This window comes from Bombina bombina, chromosome 9, assembly GCF_027579735.1.
Source record: "Bombina bombina isolate aBomBom1 chromosome 9, aBomBom1.pri, whole genome shotgun sequence".
NCBI classification, from domain to species: domain Eukaryota; kingdom Metazoa; phylum Chordata; class Amphibia; order Anura; family Bombinatoridae; genus Bombina; species Bombina bombina.
In genome coordinates this window covers 62509224-62520171 of record NC_069507.1, presented here as the reverse complement: position 1 = coordinate 62520171, position 10948 = coordinate 62509224, and positions in this window count along the sequence as shown.

The following is a 10948-nucleotide window of genomic DNA, read 5'->3' as shown; positions in this document are numbered from 1 at the left end:
ATGGTATGGGGTTCTTACAAAGTACTAATAAGCAGAATAATGTACAGATACAATTCAAAACAAGTTGCTATCTTAAAATAAATGCACTTCAAACAATGGAATAAATACACAGAGCAATACAATATCTCAGGTATGTTGTTAACAATACAACAACATACAGCACAGGTGTATAAAACAAAGAAATCTAATGATTGGAAAAAAATATATAATTTCAAGAAGTTCAGTTTGTGTATGTGCTATAAAGACATATGTGTTATCTTTTTGTTCCCAAAAAGGCCTTGGGATTAACATTTTTTATTTATAAATGATGTCAATAAGGAATAATCATTGACTTTGTGTATGTGGGGACAGATGTATAACATCTGTGTAATTCTTGGAACAACTTTTTTGTTTTGTTGATATTTTCATTTACCTGTGCCAGAAGCTGCACTATTTGGATTTGGGTAGCACGGCCTTCTTCCTATAATGCAGCTTGGATTATTGATCATCACATAGTGGAACAAGCTGTGTGCAACCCCTTTGTCAGCAAAGAGATCATGCCAGGCTCCAGTTAGCATCTAAATAATGACTTGATTTATTTGACTGGCTTGTGATCTGCACTATACAACTGCTGTACAATTATTACCTTTCTTGATGATAGGTGCAGGTTCTGTTTCAGTAAAACATTTTTTTACAATATTATACAGTGATTTCTGTAGCTCAATGCTGTAATAAGCATTACAACTGAAATGTAATCTACCCCAACACCATCTGTGGTTTCTTAATATTCATAACAGTTTTCAGGGGTGTAAACAGAGGTGAGCTCAGAGTTACGTGTCAAGGGTGCAGGGTGAACTTATTGATGGACCTTATTTTTTACTACGTAATGTTGTTTTTCTTTAATTTAAACACCTTACCCAAATTTACCTCTCCCCTTCTTACAAGTAGCACACTGGACATGTAAATAAGTAACTGCCTTGCAAATTCAAAACAGCTAGCACCAATGGGATTTGGGGATACATAAAACCTCCAGCCCCCCTATAACCACCATTGACAGAAATGCTTAAAGGGACATGAGACCCCAACATGATTCAGAGTATACAATTTTAAACAACTTTTCAATTTGCTACAATTATCAAATTTGCTTAATTATTTGTTGAAGGAGCAACAATGCATTACTGGGAGCTAGTTGAACATATCATGTGAGCCAATAACAAGAGGTATATATATATATATATATATATATATATATGTGCAGCCACCAATCAGCAGCTGGCTCCCAGTAGTGCATTGCTGCTTCTGAGACTATCTAGGTATGCTTTTCAACAAATGATACTAAAAGAACAAAGATAATAGAAGTAAAATTGAAAGTTGTTCAAAATTGAATGCTTATGCGAGAACATTTATTTTTTACTTTACTGTCTCTTTAATTAAACGTCTTCCATTCTACTCTTGCCACTGTTGGCTGCTGATTCACAGAGCTAACTTATTCACAATACAACATAGGAACGGCTGATACTGTAGAGGCTGAAAGGGATATTAGTACATTTTGTGAACATTTATAAACTCTAAAGGTAAGCTAAAAGGAAACTCACCTTGGCAATAATTAAATTGTTAAAGGGACAGTCTTCTCCAGAATTGTTATTGTTTAAAAAAATAGATAATTCTTTTATTACCCATTCCCCAGTTTTGCATAACCAACACAGATATATTAATGCACTTTTTACCTCTGTGATCCAAGCCTCTGCAGACTGCCCCCTTATTTCAGTGCTTTTGACAGACTTGTATTTTAGCTGATAGGTGCCCTCTCATAAGTAACTCTACGGGCATGAGCACAATGTTATCTATCATTAGTATCATTCCCTGGTAGCAATACATGTTACTATTAATCTTAAATCACCATATTATACCATATCTTATAAATTGTCTCCCTCAAGATTATTAGAAATATCAGGTCCTCATTTTAAGATTACTGTCCACACCTGTGAAATAACAGCGCTAATCACAATAATTTATGAAAATATATTACAAATGGCTGTAAATGATATTAATGGCTGCCTACTCTATAAATATTCTTAATGGGCTAAAATAGTAGAAAAATGACATGCTCTAATTTGTTAAACCGTGTAATTTTAAGACTATTGACTCTACGCTACTATGTGTTTAACCCCACAGTAGAAGTGCCGCTCGGGACCTGTGAACTGCTGTTCCTAAGATGATGATTGTGCGACTAGAGCTGCCGATTGGATAAGCTGCAGATTCAGCTTGGGAACAACAGTGCTCATCGGAGGCCGAGTGGCACTTCTACTGTGTATTTAACCCCTTTGCAGGGTTAAAAACACAGTAGTGTATGGTTGATAGTCTTAAAATGAAATACTGTAATGAATTAGAGCATGTAGTTTTTCAACTATTATGGCCCATCAGGGGTCAATTCCTTGTAGGGTTTAGCCAAGAAAAAAAAATGCTTTACTGTGTACTTTCCATTAAATGTGTGTTTTGTTTATTCATTGGGACACACAAGGTATTTCTACATTTTAGAAATTTGTCTATTGAGTGGAAAAACAGATTTTGCAAATAAGACATTTTGGTTTAAATTTATGATTGTGCAACCTAAGCCCTGGAGCTCTCCACTGCATTTAATATAGCCTCCAATTTTAAATTACAAGCATTTGTTTTAATTAAACTAGACTTTGTCACTCTGTTCATAAGAATGTGGGAGGAAAATGTTAAAAGTGTTCACAACTTTGCCTTAAAAAGTTTTTTTTTTAATCTCAAAAAGTTATGCTCCATAAAAATGCTTAAAGAGACAGTCTAGTCAAAATAAACTTTCATGATTCAGATAGGGCATGCAATTTTAAGCAACTTTCCAATTTACTTTTATCATCAAATTTGCTTTGTTCTCTTGGTATTCTTTGTGGAAAGCTAAACCTAGGTAGGCTCATATGCTAATTTCTAAGCCATTAAACTGCCTCTTATCTCAGTGCATTTTGACAGTTAGACAGCACTAGTTCATGTGTGTCATACAGATAAACATTGTGCTCATTCACTTGGAGTTAAGAGTTAGCACTGATTGGCTAAAATGTATGTCTTTCAAAAGCACTGAGATAAGGGGACAGTCTGCAGAGGCTTAGATACAAGGTAATCACATAGGTAAAAAGTGTATTAATATAACCGTGTGGGTTATGCAAAACTGGGGTAACAAAGGGATTATCTATCTTTTAAAACAATAAAACTTCTGAAGTAGACTGTCCCTTTTCATTAAAAAAGTTTAAATTATTGAAATTGTCTTGAAATTGTGATCCCCCGACACACACACTGCTCTGCGAGAGGCTGAATCCTTCAGAGTCCAGAACTGTAGATCCTGCAATATATAGCACAGCATTGGCTGGACTTAATTTATATCTGACCTGAATTTAAAAGAATTTAATGTATGTCCCTGGACTGCAAAACAATGTAACAGTTGCCAATAGAATTCCAGTTTGAAATGCTTTAACACAAATGCTGTGTTTAATTGCTGATGCATATTGAGCATAGTATATATATATAAACAAAAATTACTTTAATGGCCCCTTTAAATAATTTGCCTTTAACAATGTTTTTTTCAGGACAACTGACAAAATTAATATATATTTTGCAAAACTAATAACATCAGAAGTCTTCACATTCTTAATTCATGAATATGTTTTCAGAAAAGGAGCACTGAATTGTTTAATAAGACACTGGGTATTACTTCCTGACACCCTATATATGGTGAAACAACATGTTAGGTAATTTGAGACTACTGCAGCCTTTAAATGACACCCCAGAAAAGATTAATTTTCATTGGTCAATATTCAAAAAGGCAGATCTGGCAAGAGCACAGTGTGACATTATCACCTGTGATTGGCTCCCATTTTAGTCCATCAAGATTCCTGTATAAAGTGCAGAATGTAGTTTTTCTCATGGTTTTCACATTTGCATTTATATAATTAATTAGAAAACTCAGCAATTACCATCTTATCTCAAGTTTTTTCAAATGCTTTTAGGTTGCAATAACGCCCCCTTGTATCTTGCTGGGGACAAATTGACCGAATTCTAATCCATTGGAAAATTACTCAATTACACTTTTACATGATGAACTCATATTATATATAATCAAATGATATTTGATTATATATGGTTATGTTGCAAATAAATGATTGGACATTTAGAATATTAAATATAGAAACATTAAAAAACAATATGAAATTGTTGGGTCCTAATTTTATATTATTGTTAAAGGGTAAGTAAGCACCTTGAGATTTAAAAAGGGACATGAAACTCCATTTCTTTTCCCATGATTCCGATAGAGCATGTGATTTTAAACATTTTTCCAATTTACTTCTATTATCTATTTTGTTTTGTTCTCTTGGTATCCTTTGTTGAAAAGGATACCTAGGTAGGCTCAGGAGCAACAATGCATTACAGGGAGCTAGCTGCTGATTTGTGGCTGTGTATATATGCCTCATGTCATTGGCTTACCTGATGTGTTCAGCTAGCTCACATTAATGCATTGCTGCTCCTTCAACAAAGGATACCAAGAGTGCAAAGCAAATTTGATACTAGAAGTAAACATTTTTAGAATTGTATGTTCTATCTGAATCAGGAAATTTAAAAAAAAAATTGTGTTTCATGTCCTTTTAATGTCCCTTTAATATAACAGGTTTAGCAGTGCATAGTAAAACAACTTGCAATATATTTATTTTGTCCCTTTTTCAGGGAATTTTGCTTTGAAAATTGTGTTTTTTCTAAATCTCAGAACTTAAAATGCACCCTGTTGCCTTCTAGGTTAACTGTGCTACATATCTTTCCCTTGTTGGCTTTAACTAATAACAACTTCAAAAAATGTACTTTATACTAACATAATGGCTGTGGTAACCCATGTTTTCTGAAGATTCAAGCCCAGATTGGCATATCCAAGTATAGAATGTTGTGGGTGAAGCATGTCTATTAAAAACCAATTGTAGTAAAGAAGATGTTAATTATTTAGCTTCATCAGAAAATATAAGAAATTGCAAAATCGAGACAAATATATGGCAGGGTTCAGTTTGTGAAGCCTGTCATGTGCTCTTTGGGCCCCATTTATTAAGATGCAAAAGCAGCTTCAGGGCCCCAGCATTCTCACGCAAATGAGCCTGAAACGTTAGTCTTAAGACCACTGCTACTTAAGATCGGGATGATTGACAGACCCAGTTTACGAGAGATTGGCGATTGGGGCGGCACTGGCTTGTGTGATGTTGAATGCAGGCCCTTTCAGTTTTCAGGACTGGAAAATTAACCATTTTCAGACTTAAAGGGACACTGAACACAATTTTTTTTCTTTCGTGATTCAGATAGAGCAGGCAATTTTAAGCAACGTTCTAATTTACTCCTATTATCATTTTTTCTTCATTCTCTTGCTATCTTTATTTGAAATAGAAGTCATCTAAGCTAAGGAGCCAGACATTTTTGGTTCAGAACACTAGACAGCACTTGTTTATTGGTGGGTGAATTTATCCACCAATCAGCAAGAACAACCCAGGTTGTTCACCAAAAATGGGCCGGCATCTAAACTTACATTCTTGCTTTTCAAATAAAGATACCAATAGAATGAAGACAATTTCATAATAGGAGTAAATTTGAACGTTGCTTAAAATTGCATGCTCTATCTGAATCACGAAAGAAAAAAATTCGGTTCAGTGTCCCTTTAAATTACAGGAAAGGGGAAAATAAACTGAAAATATATTGCTGTTTTATTATGCATAAGTAAGCATTTAATGTCATTTTAAACAACACACAATGCTGTACACATAATTTGAGCAATTTGCTGATTTAAATACCAACTTTGCTTATGAATTTGATTGGCTCTAAAAATACAGGGAACAAAATTGTAAATATATTGGAATGTGAAATGTGTATATATGTGGGTACCACTATATGAGCAAGCATTATTAGTTTACATTTCTGAAAGGAAAAATGTGATTTGTTTTTTAATCCAGACTGTGATGTATTGTTAACCTCTGTGTATCCAGAATGTCTTGTTGTGCAGTAGTGAAATACTGCTTGTACAGTCTACAACATATCTTTTGTATCTTGCTTAAAGGGTTTATTTCCCCTTTATAGCAGTGTGAACATTAATTTTGTATGGGACTTTTTAATAAAAGCCTACCTCTGGCTGTAGCCTGTAACTGTAAATAAGAATGATTATCATTGGGTTTTAGGGTGTATTCCTGTACTCCCTCTGTCTATAGATAGAATAAATTGTATCTACAAGTTTGGGCTTTTGTAAAAACATTTGGTTCTGTACATAGATATGCTTGTAAAGTCTACAGAGAAAGATGGCCATCTCTGTGTATACCATATTCAATAAAAAAGAAGAATTTGAGTGTGTAGCTATTTTTCATTGAGTGTGTTAACACTTTTACAGTTTTGCTTTAGCCATGGAAGTTGGATACAAGTTTTGACAACAGATGTAATTTTATATATACGTGAAAGTGATCCTTATTTTAAAGAACTCCCCATTTTTTGGGAACTTCCAAGTTTCGAAGACCTGTTCTACATTCCATTGCATTTATATGTTTCAGTTTCAAGTGAAAGAGTTTATCACCTAAAAAATAGACCACTAGGTTCATGGATATCACAACCGATGTGCCTTGGCTAGAGTTACAACATACAAATATCTGTGCAAATCCATATATTTGTGTAATGAACGTTTACATCACTAAAACCGGCACCAAAACGGACGAAATCTGCAGACAGTGGGCATTTTCGGCATTCGTATCCCTAATGCATGCTAAAAATGAATGTTTGCACATCTGTAGTAAGTAGTGTTACTCAAGGCCGGATTGGCCTACCAGGATGTCAGAAGATTTCCCGGTTGTGCCGCAGCAGCTGGGGCTGGGTGGGGCTGCTGGTGAGGTGATACAGCTCATCTGTATCACCTCTCTTCTTTTTTCTCATCTGAGCTATACACTTATTAAGGCTGCAAAGTATTTACTTGTAATTTGTACTTCCTAGGTCACGTACATTTCAGTAGCCCTCATTTGACTGGTTTCTAGTGTCTAGCCAAGTCATACTGTCAGATAGAGTGACACAATGTTTTGAGTGTCTTCTCCAGATCACACTGGATAATCATTTTCAGACTGTGAAAGAGTCATGGATGAATTTGGGCTGTAGTGTGCCAAAATATCAACAATCTGGAATGTTTATTTATACAACCTAATATAATTTAATTCTAATTAAAAAAAAATATTATTGGATTGACTACCCCGTTAATTGCCTTTAGAAAAATGGGGCATGTGCTTTGTATGAATTCAACAGAACATATGGCTGGTCTTCATGTTTTTTCAGGGATGCTTTTTATTCCCAGTCTAGCCCTGATGTTACTCAACATTATTATTTAACCACGCAATCCAGTATTTTAGCAAACTAAAGTAAAATCTTAACAAAAATACTGGACACAGTTTTTTAAAGTCCCTGAGTGTTAGCTAAATATAAAATACCTCATACGCCTAAATACATTACAAATATGGTGCAGAAAGAAGTGAGGGGAAGTTAAGAGGGTCAAATAACTTCTGTTTACATATGTTACTGGCAGCCAATGAGGTATAATTATTTATTTGTATTTTATTGGCAGCCAACTGGTAAAATGACTGCTCATTTATGAAAAAATATACATTGTGGGAACAAGAGCAAGGGTTAAGGTAGAGCTTGTAATGGGAATTGTGTGACCCAACCTACGAATGTGCCCAGTCGCTGACAGATTGTCCAGTATTTGTGTGGAAGACAGCTGGCAAACCTAGGCATATGGCATACTTTTTAAACAATATACTAGCTCAAAAATTGTAGAACATCTCTAGTGTAATAAGAGGAGATTGGCTTGAACATTTTAATTCTCCAAAAAGGAAACAATTTCACTTGATTATCGCAAATTGCCCCTTAGCTACCACATAAGGGACCCATTCTCAAACAAAAAATAATTTTGGATGTTTTAAACCCCCCTGTGCATGAGCATGGCATTTAACAAATAATGTAGACACATGGCATAACATTTCCAACAGCCAATGCAGTCACATGACATTTTTTTAAACAGGCCAAGTGCCGGCATTATTTGTTTAAAAAATAAGCCATGTAAGTGCCTACTAATGCAGGAACATGGCTTAATTTTAGTAAATAAAGCAGATCTTTAGTATTTTAGAAAACAAAATGTATGCATTTACCAGGATAATACTATCCACCAGCTAACAACAATCAACAATGTCAAGGTTAATTTGACCAGCACACTATCACTTTGCATTAAAAGTATGGGATGTACTAAAATAGCCACTCACATAAAACAAGTATTTAGTCAGATTTTTAACCAATGACTTGCAACTAAACCTGCAAGGCCAAGTGCAAAGAAATGCACCACTTACAATCAGTATCACTCCACTAGTAATTTGGCTCTTTGTGTTAAATCCCTGAAGATCAGATGTCAAATAACTTACAAGCCAGAGATATTATGAAACATTTAGCACTAAATACATTTCTTTAAGCTTGTTGAGGTTATTTCCCTCTCCCCTCTAGTTATGGGTCAGTGCTGACGTGTTTGAGCATATGCAGCAACTCTCCTTCAGATACCTGCAGTTAAAACTGCAGAACCCATAATTAGAGGGGGTGCATGAAGTCTATTTAGGGCCAGATTACAAGTGGAGTTGTAATTAACGCTCGTATTACAAGTTGAATATAAAGTTTTTGCTTGCGCGCTAACTCGACACCCGTAAAAAAATGAACTTATAATATTGCAGGCGATAACGTATTCCCCCATAGAAGTCAACGGAGAAAAAAAAGTGGGGAAAAAACACCCTACTTGCACGCAAACCCGATTGCATATTCTCAAGAGCGCTAACCCGACATGAAAATATAAGTATTTCACATTCCAATGTTCTTCACATAACAGAATATGTTATGAATATATTTCTGATGGTATTTTGGTGCAATTTATTCATATATATATAGGAATATGTATTTAGAAATACTTAGAACATATTCCCTATTTGCAGAATATTGGAATGTCAGATATTTACTAAGAAAAAACATGAATATTGCATAAATATGCTTTTTCATATTTTCATCTACTTAAAGTGATTGTAAAGTTTAATCAATAAGTGCCCAGTATCTAAAAATAATCTTAATAACAGAGGCACTTTCATTCATTAAACTTTACAAAGACGCTTATTTTTAAAAAATAATTACCTTTGCGTTATGGTAAACATAACGCTGATTCTCCACCCACAGCTCCTGCTTTCTTTAGCAGATCGATGGCGAATCCAGCTTTCTCCAATCATTGTGTGCCCCCTTTGGCGTCCAGCTCGTGAGGCACGCAACAATTGGACAAAGCCAGATTGTCATCAATATGCTAATGAAAGCAAGAGCTGCGGGCGGAGGATCAGCTTTATGTTTACCATACCGCAAAGGTATTTTTAAAAATAAGTGTCTTTGTAACATTTAAAGTGAAGGTAAACTATGATAACCTGAAACATTCGATCTGATAGCAATTAAAAAAAATAAATGGACTTTCATTCATGAAAACGTTGAAATCTGTAATTATTGGGAAATATTTAATCTTTATATTATGAAATGTTACCTCCTTTCCTCTGCCCGTACAATTGCCGCCATTGATTTTCAAAGTCACATTTTTTTTCTTACAATCAAAATCCCAGCCAGGGGGCAACTGTGAAATACCCAAACACGTCCATCGTTAGCTAAGCGCATGCGTTACATGTTAAATAGCATACTGATAGTCACATAACATGCGCAAAGCTAATGGTGAAGACCAAGGTGCCCATATAATGACGTAGAGTGCGGGTGGTACTGCTCTCTACATCTGAATATGAACTGATCAGGAAGTAATTCCGGGGGCGGAGCAAAGAACAATAACGCTAAGTAAGTTATATCTAAAATTAAAGTCAAACGTTTGAGATCTAAAAAAAAAACAAACTAGCGATTTAGGTGGTACTGACTAGAGGAATAAGAATTTACCTTTATATTGTACTAAATTTACCATCACTTTAATGAATGAAAGTGCCCCTGTTTTTAAGATTATTATTAGATACCAGGCACTTATTAATTAAACTTTAATCACTTTAACTGCAAAGGGCTCCAATGCACTTATATATTTGTGTGTACATATGTATTTATGTCTATCAATACATATATACACATATAAATACATATGTACACACATATAAACATATACATACACATATATATATATATATATATAAACATACATCTTTAGACATGTATATATATGTATCTCAATTTTAAAGCCCTTTCTTTTCCTCATATCTTTTACATAACTTTTTGTGCAATTAACAAAAAATATATATATTTTATTAGATGGTGTTATTATGAGGTAACTGTATTTTGTAATGTATTTTGATGTATTTTGTGACACTTTTTGTTTCGCGAACCAGAGCTCTGAGATCGCGGTAATCATTCTAGAGTAAATCGTGATTGTGCTCATGCGTTCATGTCTACTTTCAACAATAATACGAGCGGTAAACCAGGTGCTTGCAAACACCCACGATAAACCCATTTTCGATTGTGCCTTGCTCTTAATGCACCACTCGTAATCTGGCCCTTAGTGTTTAATGTCCCTTTAAGCTCTCACTTAAATACAAATTTATTTAAAAAAAAAAATTCTGTTCCTATATGATCATTTTGTAGAGCCTCTTATTGTTGGGGCAGAAACCAAGGAATGAGCTACGAATATTATAATGGTAAATTGCTGTTTACATAAGTAAAACCTAAAATGAAGTATTGAATTCATTACGAAACAAGGCAGTGCCTGTTCACAAACTCATTTCTTCTTACTCTGTGGCAAAATGATAATATAAATCAGGACTCTAAGATCCCAGGCAACTAAAAATGGTCCTGGAACATGGGTTTTAGTCTTGCACTAACTCCATACTCACCGTTACAACTGCCA